The sequence below is a fragment of the Lissotriton vulgaris genome, unplaced genomic scaffold (genome assembly GCF_964263255.1).
Source record: "Lissotriton vulgaris unplaced genomic scaffold, aLisVul1.2 SCAFFOLD_2145, whole genome shotgun sequence".
NCBI classification, from domain to species: Eukaryota; Metazoa; Chordata; class Amphibia; order Caudata; family Salamandridae; genus Lissotriton; species Lissotriton vulgaris.
In genome coordinates this window covers 159,719-168,538 of record NW_028255453.1, presented here as the reverse complement: position 1 = coordinate 168,538, position 8,820 = coordinate 159,719, and the positions used below count along the sequence as shown (strand labels likewise).

General features: G+C 45.7%; 1 long non-coding RNA gene across 1 annotated transcript; it reads left to right on the top strand.

The window, feature by feature from the left end:
* Positions 1-578: 578 nt before the first annotated feature.
* LOC147659118 (uncharacterized) lies at positions 579-7,031 on the top strand. The gene is made up of 3 exons (XR_015307316.1): positions 579-666; positions 1,256-1,368; positions 6,979-7,031. It is a non-coding gene; the product is annotated as an uncharacterized LOC147659118 (long non-coding RNA).
* Positions 7,032-8,820: the final 1,789 nt, after the last annotated feature.

Below are 8,820 nucleotides of genomic sequence, written 5' to 3'. Positions count from 1 at the left end.
ATGTCATGTATGTTCCTTTGCGGAAGTTTAAAAAAATGAACACATTGCTGGTATTTCACTGAGGGAGGGGGCAGAGCTGGCATGAGGGGCTGAATCTGAGACTCCTCAAGAGCACACCAGGCAAGGGTGAGGCCTGTCCTTGGAGTGTGAGTGTCTTAAAAACACCCATGTCTTTGTCTTTACACGCGCCAATGCTTGTTTCCCTGCCGGTGCCTGGATACGGCGGTTCCGTCAGCGGCCACAAGAGGGCGCACCTCTCCTGCAGATGAACCCACCTGAACTGCACGTGGGTTGGGAGAAGAAGGGTTTCCTCTTCCGGGTCAGCGGTGGCAGAGACAGCACCAGCAGCGGTGCTGACATCACTTCCGGACTCGACTGATGTGTCCAGCCTGCTGCAGAGGAGGAAGGAACCCTGTCTGGTGGGCAGACACCTCAATCTTCAGACCCCCCAGAACTGCCCCCCTAGATCTCCACCTGCCCCTAGACCCCAGATTTGCCCCTCAGACCCCAGATCTGCCCCCCTTCAGACCCCAGATCTGCCCCCCTTCAGACCCCAGATCTGCCCCCCTCAAACCCCAGATCTGCCCCCTTCAGAACCCAGATCTGCCCCCTTCAGACCTCAGATCTGCCACGCTATTTTGGATGAGACACAAGTCGTTATTGAAGGTGAGTTTTTGAAGTGGGTTATCCAGTCAGTTTCGGTATTGTATTTTTTGGGGGGGGGTTCATGAATGCTCCGTGTAACTTGGAGGCAGTCAGAAGTAAAACAGACAAATGTGTTGTATGAATAAAAAAATGGGAAGTGGTTCGACAGGGGCAAAATCTATGGGAGTCCAGCCCGTATGTACAGTCTAGCAGAGGATAGTAAACTGTCACAAATCACTACCAGCATGGAGGGCAGATATTACTAGCTTGCCTTTTAAAACCCGTGGGACATGTTCCGTATAAGAAACATACCAGAGTCTTGAGGATGTTATCAAACACTGCCACCTATTTGGTGGTTTAATATGGGTAACCACTCTACGACATACCTGCTGGATGTGTTAACCACTATGCAGTTTGAGACAGCGGGATGACAAACATTATTATTGATTCAGTTTTGCTATAGGAGTAGTAGACATATAGGATTATCTGAAGGGCTGGTTTACATTTAAATGCCTGAGTCCTAGATCTTAGTGTATTTTGGTATGCGACTGGGTCCCAAGCTTGGTTAGATATTACTTTCCTCCTCTTTTATTTTTATTTTCTTTGACAGTATCAAAACTAAGTTACAAAAGGAGCCAAGATTCTGGACCTCCGGCTGTGTGTGTACACAGAGACGCTATTCTTAGAAGATCTTCCTGTTGGGAGTACCTCCATTTATTCAAGGTATTTTGTCCTGCCCTAAGTCCTTAAATGAGAATCCTTTTAACCACTCTATAAAAGGATGCCTTAGTCTAATAAAACCCTCGGAAAAATTGTCGATTTCTAGGCGGAAACCCGATGGTACGACAGGGTGTTCCGTAGGTGCCAAATTCATATCAAAGGAACTATGGGAAAAGAAACATAATATTGTTGGTAAGAAAGCTGTCTATTGATGGGTGAGATGGGTTATAAGGTCTCTTGTTTTAAAATGATCTGACCGTATTAGATCACCTCTTTCTCCCTGCTAGGAACCAGGCAGACCTTTTGAACGTTTACAGAGTATTGGGGCACACTAACCTTTAAGTGATGAGCAGTGTGCTCTTCTCCCTGCTAGGAACCAGGCAGACCTTTGAACGTTTACAGAGTATTGGGGCACACTAACCTTTAAGTGATGAGCAGTGTGCTCTTCTCCCTGCTAGGAACCAGGCAGACCTTTGAACGTTTACAGAGTATTGGGCCACACTAACCTTTAAGTGATGAGCAGTGTGCTCTTCTCCCTGCTAGGAACCAGGCAGACCTTTGAACGTTTACAGAGTATTGGGGCACACTAACCTTTAAGTGATGAGCAGTGTGCTCTTCTCCCTGCTAGGAACCAGGCAGACCTTTGAACGTTTACAGAGTATTGGGGCACACTAACCTTTAAGTGATGAGCAGTGCGCTCTTCTCCCTGCTAGGAACCAGGCAGACCTTTGAACGTTTACAGAGTATTGGGGCACACTAACCTTTAAGTGATGAGCAGTGCGCTCTTCTCCCTGCTAGGAACCAGGCAGACCTTTAACCGTTTACAGAGTATTGGGGCACACTAACCTTTAAGTGATGAGCAGTGCGCTCTTCTCCCTGCTAGGAACCAGGCAGACCTTTGAACGTTTACAGAGTATTGGGGCACACTAACCTTTAAGTGATGAGCAGTGCGCTCTTCTCCCTGCTAGGAACCAGGCAGACCTTTGAACGTTTACAGAGTATTGGGGCACACTAACCTTTAAGTGATGAGCAGTGTGCTCTTTGATACATGATACATTACAGTGAGTATCTGAGGACAAATGGAGTAAGCTCTTGGGTTTCCCCACTTTGCTTTTTTATAACTCTAGGGATTATGGTGGCACAGATTAACAATTTGTGTTTTATTTTGTGCCTTAGTGAGCCTTATAGGATGAACACACTAGGATGACCTTGATGTTTGATGACACTATCTTTTCTGGGTATAAGGTGGCGCGTGTGTACTGTATCACACTTTGCATGTGTTCGGTCCAATCAATGTCTATTTATAAAGAGTTTGTGTCGCCTTGGGCAAGTAACCGATGGACTTTTCCATACATGTTTTTTCCAGGTCTTCCCAGGGTGTTTGAGAACTTTTGGTGTGATAATCTGCGGGTCCGGATGAAGGTGGCCTTATTATTTGCTTATTTTTGTTTAAATATCTTTATTGGTATTTTCTGATTTTATCATAACTGGCATCATAGTTTTATACAGTACTTTCTGTTGCCCACCGCAAAATTATATAACCCCTGTGACATTCAATAGTGCAAGTGTCAACAATAAGAACATAAAACCAACACTGCAGTCCTGCTGCCAGATACATGCATTATGTTGGACACATATGGAAAAACCTCATTGTGCTATTACTCGCCGGTGCTGCTACTTCATGGTCTATGAATCAGAAACAAGGCCATACATAGCATGATCATTACATATCTTATCGGGGCCAGTACTACAATATCTGATGTACATTCTATCCTAACACAGAAAAATAACCTGTTGTTCGGACTTGAACAACAATATAAGGGAAATAATATAGATTGGCATTTTGCAGTAGGTAGTCACTCATGGATACCAATAAGACCTGTACATCTAATAAGCATATAATCAAAACTGAAACATACAATACTACTAACTGCCATCTATACTATATAAGTCGGGTCGCCGTTTCATTTCTGAGCATAATGATTAATTATCTGCACCTTATTATCTTATGGATCGCCTATGCAGGGGCTAAACAAAGGCATGTGCCTAAGTACAGCCATAAAGACAACGGCTAGCACCTCCCCTCCCAAAAGTGTGCCGGACATTGATGGTTACTACTGATGTACCAGGGATCTTATGAATACGTGATTGTCTGCATGTCTGGGCACAACATCGTCCTGTAATCATGACACTGGGTACTATCATGTCTATTGCAGATCAACAGGTTGCACACCTTCATCGTTCACCGCGGCACCGCTTCGAAGGGCAGCTAGCATAGAGACCCAGTCCTGCGCTATAGGGTATTTACGAAGCCCTGCCGTTTCCTCCCTGTGTAGCGCCGTGCTCTCCACCTGTGCCCATGTTACAAGTGAACTTTTCCAGCCAACCATCTCTACGCATGTTTCCATTTTTTGGTTATTAGTCTTTTTGCCGCGATTAAACCCAGATCCCGGAAACTTGAGGTGATTTTATTGTGTTTTGATCTGGCATAGAGTCCTAAAAGGCAAATCTCCCAAGACAGCGGTAAGGGCGTGCATAAGGATAGTGTAGTAACTACCCCCGCCAATATTGCTGCCGGGATGGGCAGGCCCAAAGCATGTGTAGTAAATCCACCTCTGGTTGTTAGCAGCGTGGACATGCAGAGGTGGCAATGTGGAAATATCTATTTATCTTATCAGGCGAGAGATACGCCATCTGGATGATAAACGTCTGTATAAGTTTGAATCTGGAGTTTCTTGGTATGTGCCTGGAGCTTGCTAACACAGCATCCCATTCCTTATCAGTCCATGGCCGACCTCTATCTGTTTCCCAACTAACACGAAGTCGCAACATGGGCTTGAGTGTGTGCATGAGGAGCGCTTCCACTAACCAGTGCACCACATGGGAGCCTTCCCCCATTACATGCAGGTATTGAAATAGCAAGTGTGTCGGTGGTTCCACCGTTAAGTCCCCCCAGACAGCTGATAGTGCTTTCAAAATGGAGGCATGTAAAAGGAATTGACCTGCCGGCAACTCAGCGTCTTCAGCTAGATTCGCAAACGGCAATAGCCCACCGTCGCTGCAAAGATCACCCAGCGTGGTCAAACCCGCAGCGTGCCAGATCATCAGAGCTGTTTCTGATGTACCCAGCCTGTCACATCGCGTACCGAGCAGCGGAAATATAGGGGCATATGGAGGGTCGCATGGGTGATATATAAGCTTCTCCTATAACATATTATTGCTAATCCGAGATGTAGTTGTTTTGGCCTTGGAAGTTTTGCAACGGGGTGAAACAGATGGCAGATCTGAGAGTGGGTCCAGGGCCGTGCCATGGCCGCCGTGTCCTCCAGATTCTGACCAGCAAGCCATTTTGTTGCCCATTGGAGTTGGGCAGCCAAATAATACAGTTCCACATTAGGGACAGCCAGTCCTCCCCAACCAGTGTGAGCATGCAATTTTCACAGAGCCACTCGCGGCCTCCCGTTATGCCATATGAAATCCCGGAGGAGCTATTCTAACTCTCGATAGCTTGGTCGGAACATAGAGCGGGAGATTTGAAAAATAATACAGCAGCTTAGGCAACACAATAATTTTCAACAGCGCATTACGACTCATAACGTTTAGGAGAAGTGTCTTCCAGAAGCGCAACTGAGCCCGGAGTGCCGAGATTGCTCTCATCAGGTTACCCTCAAACAGGTCGTCAGGCATCCGATATACAAAGATCCCAAGGTATCTAAACGTGGTGGGGTACCATGTGGGAGGTGAGCCATTTAAGATCACAGCTTCCTCTGCTGTGGCAGCGCTGAAGGGATACATCTCCGACTTGGTCCAGTTAACCCGGAGTCCAGACATTTCCTCAAAAGCTCTCAGTATATCTGCAATGGACGTCGGGATCGCAGTGATATTCCGAAGATATAATAATAGGTCATCCGCGCACAGGGAAATAGTATGTAGCCCATCCCCTAACGGAATGCCTCATGCCTCCCCATCTCCTCGGAGCATCATCACCAGTGGCTCCATTGCTAGGGAGAATAGCAACGGAAACAAGGGACAGCCCTGGCGTGTCCCACGTCTCACCCTGATTGGGTCCGAGATCAACCTACCAATGGGGACTCGGACATTGGGGCGCTGGTACAATAGGCAAACCATATTTAAAAAGTGATCTCCCAGTTCAAATTTGCCTAAGACTGCCGCCAGATAAGGCCATTCCAGAGAGTCAAAGGCTTTCTCCAGGTCAAGAACTAAGCAACCCGACCTAGGCTAACTATGCGTCGCATATTGCTGTATCCTAAAAAATCTACGAATATTAAGAGAAGTGCACCGGGCTGGAACAAACCCGTTTTGGTCAGAGTGTACCAATGTTTTCACTGCGGGAGATAGACGCCTTGCCAATAGTGATGCAAAAACTTTGTAGTCAGTGTTGAGGAGTGCTAATGGGCGATAAGAGCCCAATCTTCCAATTTAACCTTTTAATGGCAGACAGCAGCACACACAGAAGTCAAGGGTACTTACCCAAAATGCGTTTGGCGAAACATGGACAACATTGCAAGCTAAGAGGATGGTGTTTTAATCTGCAGTCTGCCCAATAAAAGGATAAAGCGACGTTGTGTGTGGCCCCTTCACTTTTGAGCACCTTCATGTGGAATATATATGGCCTGCTCCGGCCAGGAAGGCGTCCCACTGCAAACATGCAGGTCCGCGCCCAGAAACTTGAAAGGTGAGTGTGAAACGGCGTGTCCGTTTGGGGTGAGGCGAAAAATAATGCAGAGCTTAACATCATCTACAAAAGCTGCTTAATTAACTTTTCTAACAATTGAATTTTGGGAAGTATAAGCGGCATTCACTATGGTTGTGAAAAGGCTGAACTGCACGAACCACAATGCTTAGCGCGCATACGCCCATTGGGGCGTGACTTTAAAAATCAAACTCAAGTGCGACAACAGTTGTTGCCATTCTTCCATGCTGCCAGTGTTTGGCGAAACATGGACATTATTGCAAGCTAAGAGGGTGATGTTTTAATCTGCAGAATGCCCAATAATCGTGTCCGTAAGGCCCCTGTAATGTAACAAAGGCTGTTTTTAAAACTACAAGTTTGGCATCAAATTAGTGCACAGAGACAGACACTACAGGGCTGGCTGCTTATCTAGGAAGCCATTTTTGGGTAGTTTGGGTGACGAGGATTTGGATGTTGATGAATGTTTGTGGCAGCGGTGTTAGACGCTGTCCATGATGCTGCTTCTGCAGACCCAGGAGTGGTGCAAGTTAACAAGGACTTCACAGATGGTCTCCCCTGGGACTGGTGCTTAAGTGCTGAGGTGTGTGGGTGTGCTCAAGTGGCGGCAGAGCTAGCTGTGGCTCTGGGTATGGTTGTGAGACCCGATACTTTTGTGCTGCTTGATAAGCCGAGACCGTGCTTGTTGAATATTCAACCAATATGAGTGCTGATATCCGAATTGCTGGTCTGGCTGAAGTTATGATGCTGCCGACAGTAGCGTGTCTGCTAAAAGCGATGGCGTGACTGGTGGATCTATAAAGCCAAATAAGAGAAAGTTATCTTCCGACACCGCAGTCTTCGTGACTGAGACCAGTAATACTGAAGACTCTGAGACTCATAGCAGTATTTTCTCCTTTCAGAGCGTTATTGCTGCAGATGGAGTGAAACCAAGAAGTAAGCACATTACTAAGGTACCAACAAAGATTAATGTTTTTCATTTGTATTAACTGTTCCTCTTTTGCAGCATTTGAAAATGCATTTTCTAGTTGTGATGCTTTTTGTTTAGTTTTTTCTTGTTGGCTGTTACCTTTGGTTTAAAGGGAAAGATGTTGTAGTGTGTGACCTTATTGCTGCAGTTTGCATTTCATTACCATCATTTGCTTATCCTGGAGAATCTCCAGGGTGTAGGAGGTTTGCTGTTTCAGAGTTCTTTCTTCAGCTTCTGTGCAGTTGTTGCTCTGTGGCAAACTGTGGTCCTGTTTCTCTGTAGTAGCTCCTATCAGAGCTTCATCCTCCCGCCAATGATAATATGGTGCCAGGCATCACCCAGCACACATCACAGTCTATGATGGGCAACGTCTATCTGTTCGGCGCAGGGATTAAGATGAAATGAAGAGCTTACCTCCTTCCTGAGTGGCTCCAGACTGCTGTCTGCAGACCCGATAGCTGGCAGCACCCTGGAGTATGTAGGTATAAATCAGATTATGTTGGAAGTAACCTGCAATATAGTGGCAGGCAGCACCCTGCCATAGAGTAGGATTTCTCATAGTATTTTATTTCCTGACACATTAATGGAGATTGTCGTTTAACGGGCAGAAGAACAACACTGACCATACATTTCCTGGCACCGTCTTTAAAATGACTTACACATTAGGAATGGCATTTTGTTCTGCTGGAATAATAGCACAAGTTATCTTGTACTCTGCTATGATGTTGCACCACAGATCTTTGGCTGCAATGCATTCCATGTTTCATTCAAACATGCTTTCTACAGAGTGCATACATGATTTGCTGCTGTAGATAAATAATGGTCCTGTGTACTGTGGCAGACTCAGAAATATTGAAAAACTTCATGATTTCTCTTTCAGCACTTCATAGTAAAACCTTTCAATTTTTGACTCATACATTTGGCAGAAACATAACTTAGTACCATTAAAATAGTTGTGATGGGGAACATTCATGTGGGGTTAGGACTGGCTCGACCAGAGTGCTTGCTGACTCGGAGGAGTATGGAGTTGACCACCTTGCCTGGTCCGGTGTGGAACCAAGCCAGCGATGCTTTGCTGCAGGCTCATTTGCCCTGATAGCTGGTCAACAGTTTGAGGAGGAGGAGGCGAAGAGCTGGCTAAGTGTGTTATGAGGCTGGCATTTCAGTACATCCCTGAGAAGTGAACTTTGAGTCATGTAGTGTTCCTCTTATACCACGTGCAGTTCACCCTCTCCAAAGCCTCAAGAATTCCTGGGTGTGAAGGGCGGCTGATTCTGATTGGGTGCTTGATAGTTTTCCAGAAACTCATGTTCTTGTTTGTTCATGTTTGTCAGTAGTTAATGAAACACGCACAGGCGTTTTATCTTTTCAGGTGACAGAAGCTGCAATAAAAGTTTCTTTGTCGTTGCAAAAAAATATGAACGGCCAACGAGCCTCTGTAGGTCAAAGAATGGAAGGGCTGGGGAACTGTCAGTCATCTCACTGCTTAGCAGAGCCATGTCATGCTTCACCCTCCTTCAGGCCTCTGATTTTGACCAACATCGCTTAGAACACTGGGACTTTAGAGCCCATCCTTTTAATGAGAAAAACAAAACTACAAGTCCCATAAGCAATAGTGGTGGAAGGTGTCACACATGACCTGGGACAACATCCGATTCAGCACACCCAGTTCCATTTTTTAAGTATTTGACACAATATTGAATTTATAACCTTTGTTTTTTATGGTCATGAGTCACCAGAATACTAAAAACGTGTCTTTTATTTTCAAGGTCAA